We start from the raw sequence: 16,656 nt of genomic DNA, 5'->3' as shown, positions 1-16,656 counted from the left end.
AAAAAGAAAAGAAAAGAAATGAAAAGAGAAAAGAGAAAGAAGAAAGAAGAAAGAAAAGAAAACTCCACTCTGGTTCCCATAATGTCTATAGTAGTTTACACGTTGGCAGCAGTGAATAAAGATTCCTCTTTCTCATGTCCACGTCAACATTTGTTATCATTTGTTTTTCTGGTGACAGCTATTATGTCTGGGGAGAGCCCCAACCTAGTCTTTTGTTTTGCATTTAAGCTTCCTTGCCTGGACAGAGATGATTCACAAATTGTCTTAGTTGGAATTTCTATTGCTGTGGTAGAGAAAACGCCACGAGCAAAAGCAGCTTGAGGAAGGAAGGGTTTATTTCAGACCATGTCTCAGTCTCAGGCTGTCATGAAGGGAAGTCGGGGCAGGAACTCAATGCAGGAACCAGGAAGTAGGAACTGAAGGAGAGGCCGTGGAGGGGTGCTGCTTACTAGCTTGCTCATCATGACTTGTTCACCCTGCTTTGTCATGGCCCTCGGGATCACCTGCCCAGGGCTGGCACTACTCACAATGAGCTGGGCCCTCCCCCATCAAGGACCAATCAAGAAAATGCTCCCACAGGCTTGCTGGCAGGCCAATCTTTTTGTTTGTTTGTTTTGTTTTGTTTTTTTTTCGAGACAGGGTTTCTCTATGTTATTTTGGTCATCCTGGACACTTGTTTTGTAGACAAGGCTGGCCTTGAATTCACAGCGATTCGCCTGCCTCTGCTTCCCGAGTGCTGGGATTAAAGGCGTGCGCCACCACGCCGGCTGAAAGGCCAATCTTATAGAGGCATTTTCTCAATTAAGATACCAGCTTCACGGGTATGTCTCTACCTTGTGTCAAATTAAAAGCCAGGAAGCACATATGTTTTAAAAAATGTTGAGGCTGGGTGGTGGTGACACGCCTTCATTCCTGCACCTGGGAGGGAGAGGCTGGCGGATCTCTGAGTTCAAGTTCAGCCTGGTCTACAGAGTGAGTTCTAGCACAGCCAGAGCTACACAGAGAAACCTTGTCTCGAAAAACAAACATACAAAACAAAACAAAAACATTGAGATTTACACATATAAAATATGGCTATTATTACTTTGGGTATGTTAAGGCAGGGTCTCATGTATCTCGGTGTACCCTCGAACTCACTATGCAGCAGAGGATAGCTTTTAACTCTGTATTCTCCTGCCTCTAGCCCAAGTACTGGGATTATAGGTGTGCACTGCCACAGCTGGTTTATGCGGTGCTGGGGTTTGAACCCAGGGCTTTGTGTAAGCTGAGTAAGCTCTCTACCAACTGAGCCACATGCCAGCTCTCTGTTTTGGATTTGTTTTATTTACTTTTGATACAAGATCTCACACTGTGGCCTGGAAGTCACTGTGTACAGCAGTCTTGCTTTGGAATTTGTGGCAACCCTTCTGCATCAGCCTCTTGAGTGCTGGGATTATGGGCCTGAGCCACCACACACGGTTTTAATATTATTTACCTTAAGGTAATTTGCCTTGGCAAATATAGAACCTCATAGAAACAAGAGAGTGGAGGGCTCTCTAAATGCTAAAGCCGCTGTGTGTGGGCGTCGGTGAGCTGCCTCCCCAGCACCCACTTTTCTCTTCCCTTTTTGGGGAAGATGTGTGGTAGGATCCACCCGTCTCCATGGGTGGGCCTGCACTGGCTGACATCAGTCGCTGTGGTGACTGGTTTAGGAAGCCATGATGGAGGTCAGCCCACAAGACTCCCTGAGTCCAAACTTGTAATTTTTTTTATGGCAATAGGTTTCCTTTCTTTTCTCCTTCCATCCTTCCTTCCTGTCTGTCTTAAATTCATTTATTTATTTTTATTGTGTATGGATGATATGCATGCTTACAAGGGCGTAGCTTGCCATGGCACTCTGGAATGGTCAGAGGACAATATCATGAAGTCGCTTTTCTCCTTTTATTTTTTTATAGGCTGCAGTAGAATTAGCATCAGGCTTGCTCTTGTGCTGCAAATGCTTTGCCTGGTGAACCTCATTCCATTCCTCCTTTCCTCTCCTCTCCCCTCCCCTTCCCCTCCCCTCCCCTCTCCTTCCCTCCCCTCCCCTTCCCTCCCCTCCCCTCCCCTTCCCTTCCCCTCCCCTTGTTTTCCCTTCCCTTCCCCTCCCTTCTTTCTTCCTTTCTCTTATTTATTTATTTATTTATTTATTTATTCCTTTCTCTTATTTAATTACTTATTTTTGAGACAGGCTTTTTTAGTGTAGCCCTGGCTGTCTTGGAACTCTATCTGTAGACCAGGCTGGCCTTGAACTCACAGAGATCTGCCTGCTTCTTCCTCCCAGGTAGTGAAATTAAAGGCATAAGCCACTTGCCTGCCTCTTTCTCCTCATCATCCTCCTCTTCCTCCTCCTCCTCCCTCTTCTCCTCTTCCTTCTCCTCCTCCTCCCCACTCCGGCTCCCCTTCCTCCTCCTCCTTTGAATGTGTGGTGTTCAAGTCTATATGTATGCATGGCTATTTTGTGAGTGGGCACACATGTGTACAGGTATGTGAGTATGTGTTATGTGTGAGTGCATGGGGGAGGCCAGAGGTTGACTTTGGGTGACTTCTCCCTCCACTCTGCACTTTGTTTACTGCAGCTGAAGTTAGCCCCCACTGCTTTATCCCCTGAGCCATCACCCCAGCCTCACCCCTCTTTTTGATATATTGAGGGTTGACTTCCATATATCCTGGGGGCCTCATCTGCTTGGAAACAGAGGGAGAAATAGGAAAAGAGAAAAACTGGGTCTTGCTACCATCAAGTGACTCCATTTACTGAGCAGAGAAATTCTTCAGTTGTTTTTGTTGTTGTTGTTTTTTTCTAGACAGGGTTTCTCTGTGTAGCCTTGGCTGTCCTGGACCCGCTTTGTAGACCAGACTGGCCTCAAACTCACAGCGATCCACCTGCCTCTGCCTCCCTCCCGAGTGCTGGGATTATAGGCGTGCGCCACCACGCCCGGCTGAGATTCTTCAGTTTTTAAACCAGCTTGAGGAGTTGGATCTTTGTTACTTAGGACAACTCCCTGCTACAGAAACTGGGAACAGAAACAGGGTGCTGCACACCGCAGGCTCTGCCATGTGGACCTTTTAGAGCTGGGGGGGGGGGTGCGAGAAGGTGAGCCAGAGTTGGGAAGTCAGCGTTCCCACCCAGCTGGCAGTGAATGCATTGGCTACCCCTACAGCCTGGTGACTGTGGGAGTCAAAGTTGCACCTACAAAGATGCCCTCCCCACCCCCCACCCCACCCCACCCCCGCAGGCTTGTGACAACTTCAGAATTTTAGAGTGGTCAGCCACGCCCCCCCCCTCACTGGTAACTGCCTGCAAAAAAAAAAAAAAAAAAAAGAGAGAGAGAGAGAGAGAGAGAGAGACATGCTGTCTTTGATCTGGGCCTGTGTGGATGGGAAGGGAAGTGGGCTTTGCTAAGGAGGAAGGCGAGGGCAGCAGGCCAGCCCCAAAGCTGAATTCACTACCTCATACTATATTTAGAAGCAAAAGCTGGGAGGTAGGAGACTTAGCACATCAAACTGCAAATCTAGATTCCTCCCAACCACATCCAGTTAAGCCTTTGTCTAACTGGGTGTGGAGAACCAAGTGCTTCTCTTGTTCCCACTGAGATGTGGACCATGGGCCAGAGGCCAATTAGCGGTACCCTGCCATGGCTTTGACCTGCCGTGCTAGAGGCCGCTGGTGATCATCTACTAATGAGCCTAAGTCATTTCCTTTGCAAATAATTTCTTTTTTTTTTAATTTTTTATTATTAATTTATTCTTGTTACATCTCAGTGGTTATCCCATCCTTTGTATCCTCCCATTCTTCCTTCCCTCCCCTTTTCCCCTTATTCCCCTCCCCTATGACTGTTCCTGAGGGGGATTACCTCCCCCTGTATATGCTCATAGGGTATCAAGTCTCTTCTCGGTAATGGAAATAATTTCTTAAAGATTTATTCTCTATGGCGCTCTCCACTAGCCACTTCACGCATGTGTGCCAGACGGTGCCAGAAGGAGTCAATGAACCATCGCGGGAAGATGCTCTGTATCCGCTACCGGCTGCTTCACTAGGCTCTGGTGGAGTGCCTGGGGACCCTCATCCTTGTGATGTTTGGCTGTGGCTCTGTGGCTCAAGTGGTGCTCAGCCAGGGCACCCATGGTGGCTTCTTCAGCATCAACTTGGCTTTTGGCTTCGCTGTCGCCCTTGCTGTCTTGGTGGCTGGCCAAGTGTCTGGAGCCCACTTGACCCCTGATGTGACCTTTGTCATCTGTTTCCTGGCACGTAAGCCCAGGATCATGCTGCCCATCTACACACTGGTGCAAACACTGGGGTCCTTCTTGGGTGCTGGGATTGTTTTGGGGCTGTACTCTGGTACAACCCGGGGCTTTGCCAACAATGAGCTTGTCGTCTCCTGTCCCAATGGCACAGCTGGCATCTTTGCCACTTTCCCCCTCTGGACACTTGGACATAGTCAATGGCTTCTTTGATCAGTTGATAGGTGCAGCCTCCCTCATTGTGTGTGTGTCCCCATGGCCTGGAGGCCTTCACCATGGGCCTTGTGAGCCTGGTCATTGGAACCTCCATGGACTTCAGCTCTGGCTATGCTGTCAACCCTGGCCGACTTTAGCCCTTGCCTTTTCACTGCCCTGGCTGGCTAGGGCTCAGAAGTCTTCATGACTGGCCATCACTGGTGATGGGTACCCATCTTCTCTTCACCTCTGGACTCCATCGCTGGCGTCTCCGTATGGCAGCTCATGATTGGCTGCCACCTGGAGCAGGCCCCGCCCTCCACTGAGGCAGAGAGTGTGAAGATAGCCCCCACAAAGCACAAGGAGCAGATCTGAGTGGGTAGCAGCCATCCCCCACTGATTGTGAGGGGGCCACGCTCTAAAAGTCCCCTTGTGATGCCTCTCACAGGGAAGCTAAGAAGCTCCCTGTATCCTCCCCTGCTGCATGGCGCCTCCAGAATTTCTACTGACCTCTGCCCAATAGGGCATTAGGTTCCCACCCTTAAGCCAAGGTATGATAGCAAGTAGGACCTACCATCCTTTTGTCTCTCAAAAGGAAGAGAATGTGCAGAGAGAGGGAGCAAGAATGTATGCATGTGTGTGTGTGTGTGTGTGTGTGTGTGCGCACGTGCGTGCATGTGTGCATGTGTGCATGTGGTGCTGTTTCCCAGGCATTCAGGGCAAGGAACCAAGTTTTCAAAACAGACGGAAGCAGTTCAAGGGAGCTCAGGGGAAGGGAGGTGAGTGAGGAAAGTGCCAGAATGTGTTTGCGTCAGGGATTCCACATGGAGGTGGACCCCGAAGCACGTTTCTGAGCATGTGTATGTCTGTTCTTATTAGAAGTGGATTTCTAGGCCTGGGGAGGGAGAGGGATAAGAGGGGTGTAGCTCACATCTGGAGCTATGATCCTTGAGCAGGGCTGTCTAGTATGTTTCTGTTATAAGATAGACACCAGGAGGGGGGAAGAAGTCCAGGTCATAAGTTTCATATTTAAAAATAATACACACATATGTTACAGTCTTAGGAATAGGGAAACCTTTTAAAAAATTTTTTGATGTTTCGAGACAGGGTTTCTCTGTGTAGCCTTGGCTATCCTGGACTCACTATGTAGACCAGGCTGATCTTGAACTCACACGGATCCACCTGCCTCTGCCTCCCGAGTGCTGAGATTAAAGGCGTGCGCCACCACCACCTGGTTTGGGAAACCCCGCTTCTGAAAAGTGGTTTCCTTTCTTTAATCCTCCAATAAACAATCTGCTGTTGCCTTTTATATATAAAAGAGTAAAATGTATGCATAAAACAAAAAGTAAATACTTATTCTCTCTCTCTCTCTCTCTCTCTCTCTGTGTGTGTGTGTGTGTGTATCTGTGTGTGTGTGCATGCGAGCCTAGTGGAATGAGTGTGCACATAGGTGCAGATGCCTGCAGAGGACAGAAGAGGGTGTCAGATCCCCTGGAGCTGGAGTTACAGGTCACTGTAGGCTACCTTAGGTCCTCTGCAAGACCAGTGCATACGCTCTTGAACACCTTTTTTAAAATCTGGCACAAAGATCTGGCAGGGTCCTCAGGTTGTGTTACTAGTTTATGTGGCCAAATGGAAGCAAAATAGGCAAGAAACTGGACACCTTAGGAAACCTTTAAAACTCTCACTGCTAGTGCCAGAGAGGTGGCATGGCAGGTGAAAGCACAAAAGACCAGATGCAGTGGTGTACATGTGCAATCCCAGCACTCCTGTGGCAAAATAGGAAGAGAAATGGCAGAATTACCTGGAAACTTATGGGCTGGAAAGCTTGGAGTGCATAGTGCTGTGGACAGTAAGTGCACTTCTACCTCAACAAGATAAAAGGAGAGCCCTGACTCCCAAAAGTTGTCCTCTAACCTCCACAGGTGTGTCATGGCGTACATGCACGCACACACACACGCACACACTCTCCACACATCATTTTAAAAATACATATTGGGCCTGGAGAGATGGCTCAGAGGTTAAGAGCACTAGTTGCTCTTCTAGAGGTCCTGAGTTCAATTCCCAGCAACCACATGGTGGCTCACAACCATCTATAATGAGATCTGGTGCCCTCTTCTGGCGGGCAGGTGTACATGCAGACAGAGCACTGTATACATAATAAATAGATCTTTAAAAATAAAAAATAAAAATACATATTGCTGCCTCTGGAACCTGGTTCTGTGCTCATGCTCAGCACGTGAGGCCCCGCCCAATTCCTAGCACCAGCTCTATGGATGTAAATCTACCCACAATCTGGACAATATCAAGCTGTCATACCTAGCAGGACGTGGGATCTTATAGTGATGCCGTACTCGACAGAGTCTCTGTGAGGCTCCATGGAAGACAGAGCCGGACCAGCAGACAGACAGGAGGATGGATGGTATCTAGGGAGACGACAAAAATCCCTGTGGGGCAGAGATCTTTCTCCTGCTCTCTTGCACGTGGCCAAGTTCTCCCATTACTGATAGGAGAGGAATCTTTCCTGACCCCATTGTGGCAAAGGCTGGTGGGGCCGGGGCGGGGGGGGGGGTGGCACGGGGAGGGGCAGTGCCTGCCTGAGCCTGCCTTGGCTTCTGGACTCCAGCTCCTGGAAGGCTGCTTGACCGTTGCTCTTGGCCTGAGAGTAGGAAGTAGCATATTCCCTCTCCCAGCCTGGACCCCCCCCCCATACACACACAAGTCCCTTGAGAAATCAGGACAAAATAGGGATACTGTTTGGTGGACAATGAGGTTTTTCTTACAGGGCAGACTCCTCTGGGCCTTTGTCAGAAGGACTTCCTTGCAGGGCAGTTGGGGCTGGAGGACACCCTGTGGGCCAGGGGCTGGGAGGAGGGCTGACATGCTGGGGCCACGGGCTGGGGAGTAGAGGTATGTGTGAGAAAGGACCCCGGTGTTGGTAGAGAAACAGGAGGTGAGCAAGGGCATCTGGGGCAGGATCAAGTTAAGTTGAGGATGGGGTGAAGTTTGGGGTTGGCCCCAGGAGGGTATGTTATACCACACAACGCACAGGAGCCTAGACAGTTGACACAGGGTCCCTGGGTTTGAATTCTCTTTATCTGAGTGGCCACGGACAGCCTTCTCTTCTCTCTCTTGGACAACTGCTACTGTCTGCCCCTCTTCAGCACACCTGGATCTGCTCCGGCTTTGTAGCCTCATCATCTTCATCACTGTGTAATCTATTTGTTTATAATATGTATTGTCTTCTGTAAGCAGGCTCCCAATGATGTCTGTCACCCTTGCGATGTTCACTTGTGTCTGCACTTCCTGGAGTGGTGTTGACCACATACTAGGCATCCAATAAGCCTTTGTGGGATGCATAAAGTTGCTAGTCTCCTGCCCTACTGGAGCTGAGTGCTTCCTTGTTAGAGATAAGAATGGAGCTAGGTGTGTAGCTCAGGAGAGTGTACATCAAACAAGCACAAAGCCCTGAGTTCTACACCGAGCGCTTCCTAAACTGAGCAAGATGGTCCATGCCTGTAATCCCAGCACTCGGGTGATAGAGGCTGTAGGTTCAGGAGTTTAAGGTCATCCTCAGAGGGGCTGGGGATATGAGGATACAGCTCACATAGCATGTATGAAGCCCTGGGTTCAATCACCACATACACCAGATGTGGCACACATCTGCAATCCCAGCATGCAGGAAGTAGAGGCAGAAGGATCATCCTTAACTACATATCAGTTTGAGGCCATCTTGGATAACATGAGACTCTCTGTCTCTGTTTCTGCCTCCCATCCCAATCTGTTTCTCATTTTTTTTTGTGTGTCTCTGTAGACAAGGCTGGCCTCAAACTCAGATAATTGCCTGCCTCTGCCTTCTAAGTGCTGGTATCAAAGGTCTGTGTCACCACCACACAGTGAGACCTCCTTTTTTGGGGGGTGGTTTTGAGATAGGGCTTCTCTGTGTAGCCTTGGCTGTTCTGGACTTGCATTGTAGACCAGCCCGGCCTCGAACTCACAGGGATCTACCTGCCTCTGCCTCCTGAGTGCTGGGAGACCTCCTCTTAAAGAGAGGGTTGGGGGAGAAAGGCAATAGAAAGGTTGCCTCCATGCTTACGAAGTGAGTCTTTCCAGGAAGAGAGCTTTGCATCTGGTTCACAGGCATAAAGGAAGTGTCCCTCAACGGACAGTTCACAATGGACTTTGCTTTCCCTTCTTCCCTTCTGTGAATTCCCCATTCTGTTAGGGCTGCTCTGGGGAACCAGTGAATCACGTCACTATGTGGAGTCAGGAACCCAGAAAGCAAGTTCTTCATTTTAAATCTCCAAGTTCATTTTCATACTAAGTTGGAGGCAGGGCCAGAGGGGACCCTGGGAGTCAAAAAGCTGGAGCTTAAGTTAGGCCTGGGCCTGAAGCGAAACAATTGCACCTTTAAATATTTATTTATTATGTATACAGTGCTCTGCCTGCATGTACCCCTGCAGGCCTGAAGAGGGCATCAGATCACATTACAGACGGTTGTAAGCCACTGTATGGTTGCTGGGAATTGAACTCAGGACCTCTGGAAGAGCAGACAGTGCTCTTAACCTCTGAGCCATCTCTCCAGCCCAACAATCACACCTTTAGACGTTTACCAGATTTTGGACAATCTTTTCTACCCGCAGGAGCCACACTGCCACCTCTACCTTTGTCCCTGTCCACTGAGGTCCCTCATCTATTCTTCTGGACTCCCGGCCCTCACGTGATTTTTTTTGTTTTTGTTTTTATTTTTCAAGACAGGTTCTCTCTGTGGACTCACTTTGTAGACCAGGCTGGCTTCCAACTCACAGCGATCCAGATTTTTTTTTTAAAGACATGGTCTCGTTCTCTCTCTCTCTCTCTCTCTCTCTCTCTCTCTCTCTCTCTCTGTAGCTGTTTGACACTGGACTTGTGATCCTCCTGTCTCAGTCTTCTGAGTACAAGGATTACAGATGTGTAGGTCAAACCCAGCTGTGGCTCTGTGAACCTTGGGCCTTCTTTCAGGCAGGGAGCTCATGGCCCGGAGATAATAAGGACAGGGTGAGTGACTAGCTTTCAGGCAAGGGAGCCTGGAGGTCAAGTGGCACAGTCTGCACATTTCCTTCAGGTAGAAATTGTACCCTGGAGACCACGTATGCAAAGATGGCGAGGGATCTCTGTAAGGAGCTGCTTGTACCAGCTGAGCAGACAGACCTGGCATCCCGGAATCTGGGCTGCATTTACAAATTTTCTGGACCAAACAGCTAGAGAGAATTTGAATCCTAATAGAGATACCTTCTCAGCCCACTAGCCAGCCAGGGCAGAGCCACGGGCTCAGGCTCCTGCTGTGAAAGCCCAGCCTGCTCCTGGTTTTCAAACAGCATCAAAAGTGGTACCCAGAAAGCAGGGGGAGCAAGGGATGCTGGGAGAAACATCTCAGTTGATTGCTTTGTTCTGTGTTGAATCTGGGACTCAGGGTCTCATGCTTATAGGCAACTGCGACACCACTGATCTCTATTCTTCAACTGAATTCTTGAGAGACAGAGACCAGCGTGGAGGAAGGTGGCAGGCGTGGACAAGCACCCACTCCAATCCCTTGGAGAATGTTTGAGATTCTCCAACAAGAAGACATAATGGTCTCGGGCTAGCCATGAGCCAAATCAGAAGTGCTCACTCCCCTTGGGCGGTGCTGGGGGCCCATGGTAGTGAGACAGAACACCTCCAGCTCCCACGGCAGCTCTGCCTTTGTTGGGAAGGAAGACCTTCTGTGCCTGGGATGTCCCTTGGCACACAGACGCTGATACTATCTCTAGCCTTTTGGAACCTTGAGCATTCTTTGGCATTAGTGAACAATTGCCAAGCAGTGTGCTCTGGTCTCAGCGCCGGCTTAACTCTTGGCTTCTTACAGATGAAGATGTTAACTGTCCAAAGCTTCATTTATTCATCGCCCCCCCCCCCATGGCTTTTGCCATCACGACCTCCTCACTACGAAATACATAAATAAGGAATATTTACCCAATACTCTTAAAAACATAAACTTATTTCTTAACGGAAATTTCATAGCAGTGCTGTAAATAAACAGCAGTAATAATTAAAAGACGAGAAGAAATGAAAACAAATCCAGACATTCTTGGATTTTGGCATCAGGCTCCAGTTCTGACCCTGAGCTTACCGATGAGTCACATGCTTTCTCTAGAGGGCCTTGGTTTTCCTCCTGTACAATGGACCCAATGGCAGCGCTCATATAGTCGGTGCCTGGAACTTCAAGCAAGACTTGGTTAGTGCTGGGGTGTAGGTGCTGAGGAAGGTGGGGTGCAGGAAAACTTGTGGTCCTTGCTTTCAGATCTCTGGATGTTGGGGATTGGAGGTACAAATTGTTTCTGGCAGCCTCCGCAGCCGGAAAGAAGACGCCCCTCTTAGGAGGAAGTGGGGAGGCATTCATACTGACCTCAAGGAGCTCTCAGCAGGAAACGGATCAGAGACTTCCAACTCAGTCTGGCTCTCACGGGGAAGGGAGGTGGTGGTCCCCTGGGGAACCGGGTGAGGCCTGTGAGCACCCAGCGGCTGCCTTTCCTCTCCCATTGATCTAGAATTTGTTTCCTGTGCATTTTCCAAACACACACAGGAGGCAAGGGAAGCCAAGGGAGAGTGCCTACCTATTATAGGGCACTGTCCCCTAGGGTCACCAGAGTAGGCTTATGGGCCTGGACAGTCTGGCTCCACTGCCTGGGAAGTGATCTGCCCCAGGCAGGGCCTAGGGCCTCTGGCTGGGACTGAGCCCCTGAGTCAGAAGACAATAGGGAGGGAGGGCCTTGCCTGAGGGGGGGGGGGGGTTCTCCTTTTGCTTTCTTTTGCTTTAGGTTAAGGGCAAAAAAGAAACGGGGTAAGAAAGGGGTAGGAGTGTGAGGCTCATAATGCGAGGTTACACACAAGGATATATAGGCAGAGTGACACACAGAGATTTAAGTAAAGCCAAGAGGGCACAAAGACTCCTAGACAGACGCGCAGGGACTGGCACAGGAAGACAAGTCACCGGGAGACAAAGACTCCCACAGAGAAATCAAAGATAAAGAAGGCAGCGAGCTGCACCCAGAGGCCAGGATCTGCCGCAGGGAAAGAGAATCAAGGCCGGCCACCCTGCTTGCCTGCTGCAACCCCGCGAGCAGGGTCGAACGCCGCGCTCCCGGTAGGGGGCGCCCTGGCAACGCAGAGGCACCGGCGTGGGGCTCGGGGCGCGGGCCGGGGGCGGGGCGGGCGGGGGCGGGGAGGCCGGCGGGTGCTCGGACCGGGCCGCCTTCATAAGCTGGCGGGGGAGGTGGCATCCAGAGTACGCTCCCGCCACTGCGCTCCCTAGGGCAGCCGCTCTCGCGTCGGGAAAGACCCTCCCCACGGGTGCCTGCAGGTAAGGAAAGCATGTTGCGCTCGCGGCTGGCCAAACTCCCACGCTCGCGCTTCGCCAGCTTCTCAGTGACTGCCCTAGCCACGATGGGGGACACGTGGAAGGTCAGGCGCCCTGGGGCCCCCGCGGCCACTCTTCCTGCTCCGGCCCTAGTCGCGCATCTCTCGGGGCCTGCCTGGATGCTGGACGTAGCGCCCGCAGAGCGGCTACCCAGGACCTCACCCTCGAGCTAAGCACCTGCTCCCGGTGCCCACGCGGCTCATAGCCCATAGCTGCGTCCTTCGTGGTTCCAAGCCACGCTGTCCCTTTGGTGTCTAAAGTAGTTGGGGAGCAGCCAGGAGGCACGTGCTGGGATCCTTGGCGGGAGAAATCGGAAACCAAGAGCTTAGAATATGTCTGGGAGCGGGGAAGCCCAAAAAACGGAAGGAGCCTGCGACCGACTCGGGGCTGCATGCGGGTGAGAGTGGGGCTGCTGCCTTGTCCAGCCTGGGTAAGAAAGGGTTAAAGACACAGTCACAGCGGCAGGACCCTAGGCGAGGCAAGGCGGAGGAAAACCCTGTCCAGGGTAATGGGCCTGGGGGGAGGGGGCCTTGCAAAGGATTTGGGTATGCCTGTGAATCTTTGCTTAAAAGAGAAGCTTGGCGTGCTGGTGCTGGTAATCTGGAGGCTGTGAGTTCGAGGCCACTCTGGCTACCTAGAGAAATTGTGTCTCAAAATGGTATATACATACATACATATATGTCCGTGACGGTACCATCTATATGTTAGGACTACAATGAACCAAAAGACCCAACCAGCCAGAAAGGTGGGTGTCTTCAATCCACATATACTTACCAGGCGTCGGCTTTGTGGTAAACTGTTCTAGGTGCGGAGAATGGTACAGTAAATAATTGAAGTCCCCAGACTGGGCGTGGTGGCGCACGCCTTTAATCCCAGCACTCCGGAGGCAGAGGCAGGCGGATCGCTGTGAGTTCGAGGCCAGCCTGGTCTACAAAGGGAGTCCAGGACAGCTAAGGCTCCTCAGAGAGAAACCCTGTCTCGAAAAACCAAAGAAAACAACAAAACAAAACAAAAAAGCCCCCTGTTGAGGCGAACGTTGACATAACACTTTGCCCCCAGCCTTTGAAAATTCGAGTGTCACATGGTAGAATCAAAATGAAATAATTCCCAAAGAAAGGAGTAAAGATGTGTCACCCTGTGTGTCACAACGAGCAGCCAGCATGGAGCGCGAATGAAGACAGGGCATCTAGCTGTGTGATCAGGGCGCAGCTCTGGTCTCTCACTGTGGCTCGAAATCTCTGTGAGGTTGTACAGGAGCTGGAGGTCATAGGTCCATAGAACCTACTGGAAGCGAGGGGGATGGGCAACCCTCTGAGTACAGCTTGCAAAGGGGTTAGCAGGTTCCTGTGCTTTAGGAAGCAGGGGCTGTGCCCAGCTGCAGCCTCAGCAGACGTTGCTTCCGAGCCCGTGTGCGGAGTTATGCCATTGCTCCTGAACCCTGCCATCCTGTCAACCACCTTTGCCCAGGCTCTGTCCAGGCTGTGCTGTGAGGGAGTGCACTGCACTCCTAAATTGTTACTCAGATGCTGCCTCCTCCCTGCTGGACACATCCGGGGAAAGGAGACTGGAGCTTCAGGCTGGGACCAACCCAGGGATCCCCTGCCATCCACCTCCACCTCACTACCCAGCACCGGGTCCTATCCTGTTCTATCCTGCAAAGACAGGAGATGCCATCCTTTCCTGCGTGTGAAGGAACTCCTTGAAAGGACAGTAACTTGCCCTGGGACATTTAGAAGCCACTTGAGCACCCAGGGCTGAGTTCAAAGACCTACAAGTTCAGGTCTTGTGCTCTCTTTCTCTGCTGTACCATCTGTGGGCTTCAGGCTTCTGGGGAAGGGAAGATAGGAACGGGGTGGGCAGAATCCAGGAGTGGGGTTTGAAACTCTCAGAGTGAAGTCTATCTGAGTGGGCTTATTAACACAAAACCCTGGAGCTTGAGGAGAGCCTTGTGGGAGGCGGAGCTAGCGGGGCTGAGAACTGGTGCTCAGAGTTTTCTGCACGTGGCCACAGGAATGCTGACTGAGCTCCCTAGCACAACAGTCTCCTCATCATTGGCACACCAGAGCTGGGTTGTGTGGTATCTTTGCTATTTTGGCTTTCTCTCTCCCCTTCTTTTTCTGGAGCTGTGGGAGGCAGTAGAGTGAAAATGCCTTATCGGCACTGCTGCGTGACCCTGGACAAGCTTCTATCCTCTCAGACCCTCTGTCTCCTCGTCTGTGATGTGAGGTAATCATGGGCATCAGTTACTGAGGGCTAGCAGTCTACCAACTTTTAGGCTTCACCTATATGGATTGTAAAAAGAATCGGTACTTTAAGCCAGGCTGTGGTGGCGCACACCTTTAATCTCAGCACTGGGGAGGCAGAGGCAGGTGGATCTCTGAGTTCCAAGCCAGCCTAGTCTACAAAGTGAGTTCCAGGGCAGACAAGGTTATACAGAGAAACCCTGTCTCAAAAACAAAACAAAACAAAACAACAACAACAAAAAACCACACACAACAACAACAACAACAAAGTCTGTACCTTGGTTCCAGACTTCAGCTGTGACATGGGTGAGTGTCAGCTTATGGTGGCCCCAGCATCACTATTGATGCTCCATGTCCAAAGAACACTCCAAAGTGCACTCTATATTTATCTGCCGTCTCATGCCGCCCCCAACCTCAACACTTTGTAATTGCTCCCAGAAAAAAAAAAAAAAAGGCCCATGCTTAAAGTTTTCCATGCTTAAAAAAAAAAAAAAAAAAAAAAAAAATCCCAGCCTCGTTGTGGCACGAAATCAATTGTTTGTATTTGATTTAACTTCTCAAATGAAGGGGTAAAATTTGAGACGAGGGTAGGGGCTGTGGTGGGGGGTGGTGGGAGGGGGAGTGAGATGAAGTTAAAGCAGATGTGTTTTTGTTTAACTGTAGGATGGTGGTTAAACTGCCCCCCCCCCATGTCATTACCATCGTCCTTTTTGAATTCCAGTAACCAGGAGTCGGGTTTCTCTGAAAACTGTGGTGTTCTTTCCTGGCTGGTGTGGACTTGCCCTCCCAGTATTATTATTATTACCACTTTATAGTCATTGGAGGCCACAAAGTACTGGCTGTAGAGAAGGCCTCAGAGATGCCTAGAATTGTAGGCTGGCCAGGCCTTTAGACACTGGCTGTATCCATTGGCATTTCTGAGGCCCCGAGAGGGAAGGAGGCTTGTCCAGGGGCACATAGCTGCTTAGGCTCAGCCTTATGACTCTGGATTTTTCCAAATTGACCATCGCCCCCTCCTCCAATACCATGCCGCCTCTCTTGGGCTTGGTGTGCCACTCCCACGGTATGTCCTTAATTTACTTTTTTCATTTATTTGAAGCAGGGTCTCCTGTAGCCCAGGCTGGCTTTAAAACTTGCTATGTGGGCTGGAGAGATGGCTCAGTGGTTAAGAGCACTGTTTGCTCTTCCAGGGGCCCTGAGTTCAGTTCCCAACAACCACATTGTGGCTCACAACCGTCTATAATGTGATCTAATGGCCTCTTGTGGTAGGCAGGCAGAACACTGCATACATAATAAATAAATAAATCTTAAAAAACAACAACAACAAAACTTGCTATGTAGCAGAGGATGGCCTTGAATTTTTCTGATCCTCCTGCCTCCACCTCCTGAGTTCTGAGATTACAGGTGTGTAACTCGAGGCGTGGTTCCTATACTGGAACTGGAACCAAGGGCTTCAGGCATGCTGGACAAGCGCTCTACCAATGGAGCCACCTCCTCAGCCCTGGTTTACCTGTTTGAAAAGCTGTAACCACTCAAGTGAGGATGAAGATGGTGTGTATGATGGGAGAGATCTGTGTTGATAAACCACCTGTGTGACCTTGGGCTAAGTCACCTCCCTTCTCTAGCCTCAGTTTCCCCCATCTGTAAATCAAGAGGTCTGAAGAGGAGGGAGGGTGAGATTTCCTTAAACTTGAAATGGGTCTAACTGAGGTCCCTCACAACTGGCCTACTGTGTGTGGAAAGCCCAAATTCTTGGGGGTTAGAGAGTTGGGGCACAGGAGCTGGAGTCTTGGCTTCTACATTGAGCTAAAAGCTTCAATTTAGTTGTTGCTGCAGTTAAACCCGGGTGGTTTCATTTTACATAAAAATACTGGTTTCTGGCTTCTCTTGGAAGATCAGAAGCTGTAGACTCTACAGGGCCACGCCCCAGCCTGGCCACAGTGAGCTGAGCGGCAGCTGTACCATCCATTTAACTGCAGTTCCTGGGGCACTCCAATCCTTTGCACAGCCCACTGACCTCACCAACACAGCCAGCTTGCCTCTGAGTTTGTAGTTTAGGGGCACAGTTAGAGAGGCATATATCTGAATGGCTGTGGTGCCTGGGGCCAGCCTGCAAGGGAGCTAGGGTGGGGGCCATAGGTACATTGAGATTGGTCTGTTTCTATGGCCTAGAAGCATTTCTGAGAGACACTGGCTAGATTGGGAGCCTTTGCCTGCTTCAGTGGAACCTAGGGGCTCCACAGTTTGTGGGATGGGACCTCATTGCTTACTTGTAGACATTTTGCCAGCTGGGCCTGCCCAAGGCAGATCTACACTCTTGGGCATAAAACAACAAAGGAAGAAGGGACTCTTGTGGTATTTGTCACTCCACCTCATCTCATGACCTTGGCCACAGCTCTTTTTATCCCTTTGCTATCACCAAAAAGTCCTTGATGACAGGTGGGTGGGGAAGTGGCCTCAGTTGGAGTCTCAGAAGGAGCTGGAGGGCAGCATGTAGGCTGTGTGGGGAGGGGCCCAGTGGAT

General features: G+C 50.5%; 1 protein-coding gene and 1 pseudogene across 1 annotated transcript in view; both read left to right on the top strand.

Annotated features, from left to right (window-relative positions):
• The first annotated feature begins 3,395 nt into the window (after positions 1 to 3,395).
• Positions 3,396 to 4,830, top strand: LOC127211550 (aquaporin-3-like; annotated as a pseudogene).
• A 6,868-nt stretch (positions 4,831 to 11,698) lies between these two features.
• The window catches only part of Alpl (alkaline phosphatase, biomineralization associated), a 53,099-nt gene continuing 48,141 nt past the window's right edge, over positions 11,699 to 16,656 (top strand). Inside the window, exon 1 of the mRNA XM_051171484.1 lies at positions 11,699 to 11,833. The gene's annotated coding sequence lies outside the window, so the exon portion shown is untranslated. The remainder of the gene's footprint in view (positions 11,834 to 16,656) is intronic.

This window comes from Acomys russatus, chromosome 29 (genome assembly GCF_903995435.1).
Source record: "Acomys russatus chromosome 29, mAcoRus1.1, whole genome shotgun sequence".
In the NCBI taxonomy this organism is placed as follows: Eukaryota; Metazoa; Chordata; class Mammalia; order Rodentia; family Muridae; genus Acomys; species Acomys russatus.
The sequence above is the reverse complement of the archived record's forward strand: the minus strand, read 5'-3'. Positions and strand labels throughout refer to the sequence as shown.